Raw genomic sequence first — 11491 nt, forward strand, 5'->3', positions numbered from 1 at the left:
ACCAATCCCATCTGAAATGTTACAACATTGTTGCATTTATTATGACGATGACAATTAAAGAAAGATATCTGAGGGATGAAAAAGTACCCAGGCGTTCTCATGTGAGGAGTGAATACCAGAACACAGGAGGATCGTTTAGCTGAACCTTCATTCATCCCTGGAATGTTAGGTGTGTGAACAAGCTTCACGCTCTGCTGGTCATCACATGCTTATGTCCTCAGAGCTGGGAGCTCCTGTCAGCCCCACGGCTCCAGGATTTACCGTCTTAACAATGCCTGTGCTTTTCCAGTTGTTCAGGTTTGAGACAATGTCTATTCAATATAATAAACATGGCATGACTGAAATATTAATGAATGATAATGGATTCTTTGTTATTTGGGATTTAAACATGTCCTCTGTGATGTGGGGGTTTCCCCAGACGTTTTCATAAGAGCTCTACATTTTATCCACAAGAGGTCACTGTGACCTAGCCGCTCAGTTAAGCAGGCTCAATTTGCAGAAAATTCCCCTAGCAAGTTGTAATAAAGGAAAAAAGAAAAAAAGAAAGAAATGCTCTGGCATTGAATCCCAACAGACTGCAAACGAATATGGAATGAATGAAAAGAAGAGCAAAAAATAAAAATGAAAAATTAGACAAGGAAATATTTTTGATTGCTCCTTGGCTGTTGGCTCAGGTTTATATTTACTGCGTGGTGCATTCATTGGTCATGCATTTGTAAATTAGCGCTTTGGTGTACCATGCATGCAAAAACAATTTTCACATTTAAACACACAAAAAAGGCTACACAAGTGATTTAGCCTTAAACGTTACAGTGTAAGCTATGAAGATCATACATCCGTTTCTTCTCTCATCCTTCCTTGCCACTTTATCCTGCAGTGGTGGGATGAAAAACTCTTCTACACGTTATTAGATTGTGCAAGTAAACTGAAACTAAACATGCACAGAGAACATACAAACTGCACACAGAGCTGCTGGTAAGCCTGGATGCTGCAGACACTGGCTGTCAGGCAAGACTACTGCAAACTGGATCACTGTCCGGTCCCAAATGACACAAATGTACAGACACACTGTGTTTCTTCAATATTTCTTTGCGCTACAGAGTTACCTGATGAATATACATGGCAGATAAAAAGCAAATCTCTTTTTTTCTTCAACACCAAAGAAATCCCATGTGGGTAAACTGGGAAGTGAAAAGGGTCAGGTTGGAAATGTAAGTGAGAGTCTCAGGGGATTGTGTCCCACGTGGAACAGCGTGCTTTAAAATGAAATAAAACATCAGAGCAGATTTATCCAGGGTAAGAACTGAGCGAAAACAGAATGCACAATGCCGGCTCCTACTTTCAGATGAAAACAAAAACATCTCCTGCTGAGCTTCTGAAGCAGATCCAGGTTCTCAGTAGCAAGTTGACAAGCTTGTCCCGTGTGGTTTGATGCAAATTTCAGGGCAAACGCAGAACTAGAGGCATAGTAATAGAAATATACAGCATGTGTGGTTTCCGTAAGCCACAAGGCATTTTCCTTCTTACAAACAAAACTTTTATATTTAATGTATTGATATCTCCAAATGCTCTTGTGCAGTTTTTTTTGGACACTTTATTTCTTACAATTTGTGTTATACGGTGTGTTTAGCCTGTCTTTAGTTATTAAAATGCTGGTTGTGGCATTGTATCCTTGACATTGCAGTGTAGAAAGCTTTGTGATGCAAAACATGGAGGTGGCATTAAAAAAATGCTTTGAAAATCTTTTCATTGCTTTAACAAACTATCGCAGGGAAAAAAGTGCGACTGCAATACAAAACCTAACAATAGCTGAATGTATCACGGTTGTTGCTGCCAAGGACACAAAGGTTGCTGAAAATGCAATTTAAATAAGAAGGTACTTAAAACTTCCCTTCATTAAGGTTAATGTGATGAGAATGATCACTGAGGCTGCAAATGCACACTCCACTCACAATCTCTTGACAAAGTCCACTCCGTTTCAATGCATGTCAGTGAGAAATGCAATTTGTGCAGCGGCTCACTTTAGGAACCATGAAAATTGATTATATGGAGGTAAGATAAACAAATTACCTTCAAGACATTCAAACTATAGTCAATGTATATAAACAGAAGGTTGTATAGATACAGGACATCAATGACGCTTTCTGTAGAATTAAATAAATATCTTTTTAATACAAAGGTAATCTGACAGCTGCCACTCTTCCAGATATCTGACTCATACTTCCATTGGGACCTCTGCCATCTGAATGTTATCTTGCTGCTAATAATGTATACTGACTCAAACTGAGCCACTGCTGTGCAAGCAAAATGCCAGCGTTGGCTCACTAACCCACATTTCCCACTGTGTGCGAAGGAGGCGGTGGAGCTTATTCATTGCTCAGAAAAACTACCTGTAGAGACTGAATCTATTCAGAAAATGCTTCTGTGCTTGATATTTAATATTTATGGCTACATATGTTGGCACTATATGAATTTTCAGCTTGTTTTTGTTATCATGAACACTCTCGCCTGAAAATTTTGGCCGGATTGCTTGATTTACAACTGTGTAGCAGCAAATAATGAGCAGAAAGACAAAAAGAAGCTTTATTTTTGTTGCACAGGACACAGCTGAATGTTGTTTAGCTGCAATCCCATGCAGCAGTATCTCCAGCTTGTATGTCAGAAAAAGTGTGTATAAAATCATTAAAAATATAGTGCAGTCAAATTAGATACAAAGACAACCAATTCACAGAAGATGATGTTTGCAGAAACCAGATCACACTTGTAAAACATTGTAATTGTCTGCTTACAATTTACATAAGTTGATTCAAAATATGGCATAAAATTGGTTACATCTCACTAAACTGTCATAATGAATAACATTCCCGATGACGTTAAGCAGCAAACACCACACTGTGGTTTCAGCATTGATAAGGGTCCATTTTCCAAGATCTTCACTACGAAAATTTACATGCAGCTCAGACTCTGTAGCCATGTGGGCTGTGCACAGTTGACTGCACATGCTTAAGGAGGATAACATGAGTGCGTGATTGGGGTGTAGTTGTTGACTTCACTGCATTATGAGAGTTTTTCTGCTCAACCTGCAACTGCCGGCCGCAGTACTTTACCGTAAACGTCATGGCTTAAGGCACAAACTCGTTGCTAGACTTTTAGAAAATATCCATTGGAGCCTAGTACGCTTCCAGTCGACCATGCTGCTCATTTCTTGCACCGTTTTACTGTGTTGTGCATGCATGTAACAGCTCCACGTTGCAGACAGATGCTGTAACCTACGGGGTAAAAATATTCCCTGGCAGAGCAGCAGAGATTATGGTGGCTTGTTATTCTGAGTAATGCCACCTCCTATAGGATGTTACATATATGTACAGTCGAAGGAAAAAGTACTTCTGAACTCCAGCAAATCTCTCTCCACAGATAGATGACTATTGTTTTTAAAATGAATTGTAGATATTGGATAATGCGGAAAACTTTGTATGTTTTTTTGTGGTTTTCCAGCACATATAGAGTAGGAGATCTGAGTATTGAAAGTTTGAATTAATCTTCATAGTCATGTAGGTTTTGCATACATGAAATAATGGTGGCTTAAAAGTAAGAAAAATGTAGTGAAATGAGACATAAATGATTGCATTTAAATCACACCATCCACCTTACTATAATGCGTTGCTATTGTAGCCTCGGTTTTAATAGCCTGATTCATCAGGAGTTAATGAAAGATTGTTGTTCAGAATCAGTGTTTGACTCACAAAATCTCAGGATTTCTCCTTTTATGGTCTCAACTTCTAGAGTGATAACTGTGGCTGGAAGTTTTCCTCAGATCTGGAGTTACACTAAAGGTCACAAAACAGCCACGGGAGTCTTCAACCAGCAAGTTTTACAACCATTTTTTTTTTTTAACATGGCTTTAATGTACAGGAGCAGCGCTGGTATCCAGCAGGTCAACTTCTACATTTTTAAAAGTTCCATTACATACTGGACAAATTTGACACTGCACATTAAAACATTCTGACATACACAAAAGTTTATTTCAAACACTAAATGCACTCACATACTTCCAGATCCATCTTTTCAAATGTGTTTATGCCAAGATCAGAGCAAAAAAGTAGAAGTAAAATAACAACAAAGACTGTGATGTATTGTAACTCCACAGAAACATGTCTTTTATCTGGGTCAACTGCTGAGTTGGAAGAGGGGTCCTCTTCCAATCCAAAGGTTGATTACTCAATCTCCCCTTTCAGTTCTTAAAAAAAAGTAAAACGACTTGAGGCTGGTGATGCAGTTAAATTTGTGAAATCCATTTACCTGCTGTGTGTTGGACTATAACTGTCAATTCCAAGACATGGGCGTACTCTTGATAATATCCCTGAAACATAAACAGAGTGAGGTTGCACAATTGTCAATGACAAAATTAAGTGAACATTAAATAACATCATTTTTCACCAGCTGTCAAGTCACCAGTCTTCAGCTGACCGCAGTAGCCGTGTCTTACTGCAGCACTCGGGAGCGACTGTATGTTGTTATGACAGTAATTCACGCCGGGGAGTGTAATCACTTGTGATCAGTATGTTCAACATCGGAGGTATGGCTACTATTCTATGATGAAGTGTTGCAACCTTCAGGTGAGATGTCAACCCGTTAGCGTCCTTGTTTAACATGCCTAATCAGCTGGTACATTGTGTGTACATGTTATATCCATATAGACACTAACATGTATAAATATTTGACTTGTAACTTTCATTTTTCTGTAGTTGTTTGGTGATGCTTGGGTGGCATTCTCATCCGCTTGCACTCCTACAGTGAACAAAGCTGAAAGCAGATGCGTCTAGTGTATGGTTCATCATTTGAAAACCTTGAGTTTTTGATCATCTGAATGTTTATGAATTTTGAAGTGCACATAAATGATGCTCTCAGTCAGTTTTCAGCCTCAATAAACTGTTTCTCCCGAAAGTAACCCACGGAGAATGCCTCACTTAAATATTTGTCACTCCTTCAAATAGGAGATTGAAAACTTGCCACATCTTTTTTTTAATGACAATTGAAACATTTTCTTTCAAGCCAATAGATATTTAATTTCGAAAAAGGTTTCTGTAATAAAATGGAGTGCAGGTCCCTCGAAGACAGGCCGGTACCAGCAGGTTCTTCAGGGGTTTCTGTTGCTTTCGAGGGAAAATATCAGTCCATGAAAACTATAAGAAACAAAAGCACAGTTAAATAAAGCGGGAAGGAAAATAGTGAGAAAAAGAGAGTACAGGGCAAATTTATCTGCACATGTATGTTACAAAATAAAGTGAAATTGCTTACGGAAGCTGATTTTTTTGGCTGACTCGCATTATTTAAGCATTCATTTTGTTTTTAGTGGACTGAGACTGTCAACTTTATTACTTTACTTGATTTTCATGTCAGAAATAAACAACAAGCTATTTAACTAGAGTCAGCAGCTTTTGGAGATGAGCTCAATAAAATTATTTTCATCAGTGGGGGTGTGGAGCCCAACTCAGAAGAGTAAACGGACATACAAAAACAAGACTGGCTGAGTTAAAATCCTTTCTCTAAAGCCCTATAACAGACTTACTTCAGTGAGAGCTTACTGCAGGTGTGACAGGATGCCACATTTAAAAAACAACAAAGAAAAAATAAACTTGGCACTACACACTGTTACTCATGATGCAAAAGTCACCTTGGGAACAGCAACCTGGAGACAAAAAATAACGCCTTTTGAGTCTCTCAGGAATTATAAATGCCTATTCTTTCGGATTTCAACTCAACTACTTGCAAGTACTTAAAAAAATGAAGAAACAAGTGATCTTGATAGTCTGCTGCACTGTGCCGCTAGGAAGAGGAGAGACTGTGCAAGAAAACCTGCATTGTTTGTGAAGTTAACAGCAGCAGACAGTAGCTGCTGAACTGGAGCTGAATATGTAAATCACACGGTGAACCATGGACCTGTCTGCAAGCTGTCTCCGACACACAGGAGGTCAAAACAGGGGTAGAAGGCTACAGGCTGTCTGCACTCCACTCAACCACAACGTCATTTGCAATTTCCTGTGTATCCTTAAAATATGCTTTGTTATCCAACCTCCTGATTTTAAATATTTGAACAACATTCGATAGAGTGACTGTGCAAGATATAAAGGTAACAAAAACACATCCACTTTAATTTTTTTTTTTGTAAAATTGCCTGTTCTAACAGCAGCTCCCTCTGGAAAGTGAAAAAAAGTGTCAGGGAAAATAAAAGAGGAACCAGGAGCAATGTGGAACCACGTCTGCCTCAAGCGTTTGGACGTTAACCTCTGCACACAATGACAGCTGCTGCTAGTGATGCTAGTCACACTCGAGACAATTTGCCATTGTTTACCCTGATAAGCTCCTGTCCCATCGGGTTTGAGAAGAAAGCACAGTTCATCATGATGAGCCCCAAGACATCCATTCTCTTAACTTTTTTTTTTAAAACTTCAAGAAGTTGACGGATATGCTGAGACTAAATCACATCTGCTATATTTTGACTGTTCATGTGACACACTGAATTTTACACATAAATGAGTTTTGTAACAACACACAGCAGTTTCATCAGAGTCAAGTACGATGTGACACTAAGGACCTTCACCCGTCAAGAGATATGATTTCATTATTGCTGTGTTCAATATTGGAAAGAACAGCAACAACAAGAGATGATGAGCATGTACTATCAGGAAATTGATTTTAAAATAGAATGGAAAACACTTTATTAATGCCGGGAGGAAATTTATTACAATGACCAGGCTTACATGACTGTTCAATCCAATGCTAACAACAAAATCCCACAATTGCTGCTTTCTAAGAGAAGAAAAATGAGTCAGAAACAATAGAAGGTGAGGATGAATTACTTTTCCACATTCTGTGAAGGACTGACAAATCTTTTCATAATCAAAGACTTTTGTGAAAATGATTTTCTCAGAAAATGGAATAGAAATGAGATCTGAATTCTGGTAAAACTAAAAGTAACATCATTATGAATTTGTTCCCCTTCTGTCAACATCATGTTTTCATCATGTTTGGTTCATTAAATAAAAAGCAAAGCAGCACTTACATTAGTTTCAGAGAAAATAACAAACAAACAAACCCTTTTGTTCAATCTGCCTGAAAATGAGAGAAAATTTACAAGAACAATGTTGCATATATGTAATTAATATGTTCACACATTTGTTTCAACTATTACTGTGTAGCATATGTTTAAATTACATTTCATCACAATCATTCCCAGTAAAAACTCTAATTGTAACCTGTTGAAAGATATTATTGCATCATTTTTTCAGTTAATGGAAATAGTTAATTTTATAGCATTTAAAGTTTGAGATTTGGATTTACTTGTGATGGAAAGCTAAATCACTTCTTTATTTTGAAAAGCATCAAAATTGTTTAAATCTGCTTTCTTTGAGCAATTAATACATTTTCTCCATCTTTTTCTTTTCATGACAGAAAAAAACCCCAGTGATTTAGTTCAGTAGGTAATGTTTCAATGCTTGAAAAAAAAATCAATGTATCTTCTTTTAAACAAAAGCTACTTAAGTATCTTGTATGAAGATATGAATTTAAGATCATTTCAAGAGAAAGATATATCGACTAAATGGTGTCTTTGCAGATTTACTTGGAAGTTCAGCGCCAAGGAGTTCCTCAAACTGGCTAACATACTGAGATCTACCCCCAAAGAACACCGTGGATACAAAGGAAGCAAGAACTGTGGTTATAGGTGAAAAATAGAGCAAAAAAAAAAAAAAATGCTTCCAGCTTCTCCAACCGTCACATATTAGCTGCTTGGCAACCTCACAGGGATGAAAATACCTAAGGAGGTTAATGCACTCAGCCACGCAACATCTCTATAAAACCGAAATGCATTATTCTGAAGAGCTTAAATGCATTAATTGTTGACAGCATGGTAATTAGTGAGCAGCAGAGGTGGATTTTGGTGCCTATAAATAAAGCCATGATGGTTGTTTCTCACTGTTTTCACTCATTAGATCATTAATCGTAATCATAGTAACGTGTTTAGCAATAAAAAGTATCATATGATGTGCACTGTAGCACGTGGAAGTTGTGGGGAGATTGTAATCAATGTCCTTTTCTTTACTGGAGGGATCATAAACGATGTCACATTCTGCACTGTAGTAATCTGTCATGGGTAAAGGAAGTGGCAAGTCTGCACTTATTTTTAACTGTACAGTTTGTGTTCAGTTGATTAAAAGAACAAGTAGCTGCACTCACCATCAAAGTGAGAAGCGTATGTAACCGTGTGTGTGTGTGTGTGTGTGTGTGTGTGTGTGTGTGTGTCTTTTTCAAGGTGCTTGGAACAAAAGATACATTCTAAGATACCAAGTACAGTAGTTCAATGAATAGTATGTTCTGAGAACATTGAGCACAATTTCAACTAGTATATGTTAAAGGATAAAAAAAAAATCAATAGAAACTCTTTATTTATTGAGACATGGAATGTTTTTTTGCACGGGTATGTAGAAGTCTGTTTTCTGTTGCAGAGTGTACAATAATAGAGTAAATCAGCTGTAGTCCATAACAGTCCATAACACTGATCAGCCGTAGCAGTGCTGTAACATATCCCTGACATTGTGCGGGTAACCCTGACCTCCTGAGGTATGGACTCCACTAAAAACCTGAAGGTGTTCTATGGTATCCTGGCAGTTTAAGAAGGTTTCTATGGTAAAAGGGTTTGTATAGTTTATGTATATACTGCTTGAGCTGTCAACAAAGTACTTTACACTTTACATTTACCCAGCATTGGAAGTAGATACCAAGCAAGGCATTCAATCCATCCATTGGGTGCAATATGAGTTTGGTACCTTGCTCAAGGACACTTTTACACGTGGACAGAAGACGGATCAAACTTTTAGCTTTAAAATTGAGAGATGACCACTCTACCAGCTGAGCCACAGCCGCCCCACATGGAACTTCCAGCCATGGCCACTTATGTTGCTGTTGCCATTCACCTCTGTTCCTTCCTTGGATCATTTCTGTTGGATACTGACTACTGCAGACAGGGAGCGCTCCACCTGAGCTGCTCTAGAGACGCTCTGATCCAGACTTGCTGCATCACAATTTGAACCCTGAAAAAGTTGCTCAAATTCTATATTGTTTCTTTATTCCTAAACATTATAGTTAACAACAAAACAATGTTAAGGACAAATGTTCACCTTCTGTCTGTTTTACATCACTTCCTGTCTCTTGTATTGAAACAGATAGGAAGTGAAGTTCTATTTCATCCCTACTGACCACCAGAGGCGGTGCTTAAAGCACTGGAATGTTCCCTTCGCGCATGCGTAGTTTGAGTATGTATACCAACAAAGTCACTCGTGACCGCTGGGTGTCCCAGGAACTGTATAAGTTCGGGGCTCCACCCACAATCGTCTCCTATTTTCTTCTCGCGTTCAGTTTGTGTACACCTGACGGAACGAGCCTGTACGGCGTCGTGATGCACCGTTGCTGGGAGCCTTGTGACCTCGGTCGGAGTTGCTTTATGCTCTCCAAAGGCTGTGACGTGTTGCGGTCCCGTTCACCTGACTCGGCGGCGCTGCGCGTCGCCTGTGGTGAGAGATTCATTCATACCACCAGCAGACGGTAAGGTTGCTGAATCTACTATTCCTCATGGTAAGTGATGAGGGGAGCGGCTGCTCCCCCCAGGCTTGTTTACATGATGACCACGGCTGTTGCGGCGTGGTCAGTGTTACTTTGGGCTCAGAGACGCCGCTGGCGTTCCTCACCCAGCTTCAGGTAGCAAAACAGCAGTCTGGCTGGTGTGCTACTGTGCTTCTGACTGTTGTGCAGCCGCATTTGAGCTCCCACGCCATGCGAGGCTTACCGTGGCGGCTGGCATGGGCTTGTTATTGCGCTGACGGGCGTGGCTTGCGGGGCACGGCGGGTGGCGGCTTACGGCCGCTAGCTCGGCTGAGCAGCTAGCCTGTGATGTGTGTTATGGTGTAGGAGGCCCAGCCGCCTCTTACAACCGGCTGCAAAATGTCTGTGTGTCTGCTGTGTGTCACCCCTGCTTCAGCGGATGACGACGCCGCTGGTGGACCGACGGCACCACTAGCAGGCGGAGGGAGCCCCCACGCTCCTTCTCCGCTAGTAGCATTCTCTGGTGTCTACGTTGTTGTGCAGGCCAGGGGTGTATCTCTGTTTTCGAGCCTGCATGCAACCCCCTGGAGGGACTGTGGGTGGTTCGCTACATGCATGTAACTGGCGTGCGGCCGTGGGCACCCCCCCACCACCCCACACTGGCCTGCTGTGATTCTCTCTAGCCTGCTGTGATGCTAGCCTGCTGTGATTCTACACACATACATGCCTTGGTGTATGGTGGTGTCGCCATTCCTGCGGGTACTCCGTGCGAGGACGCTGTTAGCGGTACTTATACGGTCGTGGTGTTTCCGCCTTAGCGGCGCTTACGCTGGTTGCGGTGTTTCCGCTGTAGTGGCGCTTACGCTGGTTGCGCTGTTTCCGCTGTAGTGGTGCTTGCGCTGGTTGCGGTGTTTCTGCTGTAGCGGCGCTTACGCTGGTTGCGGTGTTTCCGCTGTGGCGGCGCTTACGCGGGTTGCGGTGTTTCCGCACCACCAGGTTGCGGGGTTTCCGCCAGGTTGCGGTGTTTCCGCACCACCAGGTTGCGGTGATTCCGCCAGGTTGCGGTGTTTACGCAGCGCCAGGTTGCGGTGTTTCCGCAACACCAGGTTGCAGTGTTTTCGTCGGATTGCCACCAGGTTGCAGCGTGTCCGCTGGTGCAGTGTTACACTATTGTGCTGTCTACACTATTTGTGCGGCTGATCGCTCCGTGTTCTGCGCGAGCGGCAGCACAGCCTTCTGTTCTTGGTGCTAAGTAGTTGCTGTGCGGCCGGCGTTCCTGCCTGCCGTCCTGTCCTTTTCCCCACACCTGTTGCTCGGTGTGTGGAGCCGGTCCCGCAGGAGCAGCGGGGCGATCGTTTTCCCCCCGCACCCACTTGGTTTGCCATGCAGGCTGCGTATACGCCCCTTCCCTCGACTTACCGCACCACCGTCCCGGGCATCTGATACTCTGACTGATGGCACCACTGCAGAGCAGTGAGAAGCAGGTGTCCCGGCAGCCATTCCCTCCCCTCGACGTGGCCTTGGCTGGGACCCTGGCTGGTGGTTAGCGTTTGCTGTGCAGGTGGCGTGGGCTGCCTTCCCTCAGCTTCCCTCATTGTTGTCCTGTTGCCTTCTGGGTGCTGTGACCACCCCAACCCCCCCCCCCCCCCCCCCCCCCCCCGCCCCTGGCAGTGGAACTAGTGGCAGCTGATGGAGCGGGTCTGCCAGGGGCAGCCGTCCCTCTCTGGGGTGTGACTCTGCCGGCTTGCTGGCTGGTGATTGAGGTTGAGGTTGGGTGTGCAGGGTTATAGGCCACATGTGCTGCTTGCCCCGCTGTTGGACCCCGCAGTGGCGGTCGCCACGCAATGAGTGTTGGTTTGGGCGCTGCCAGTGGAAGCACTGTTGTGTTCTTCTG

The sequence above is a fragment of the Salarias fasciatus genome, chromosome 1, assembly GCF_902148845.1.
Source record: "Salarias fasciatus chromosome 1, fSalaFa1.1, whole genome shotgun sequence".
NCBI lineage: Eukaryota > Metazoa > Chordata > Actinopteri > Blenniiformes > Blenniidae > Salarias > Salarias fasciatus.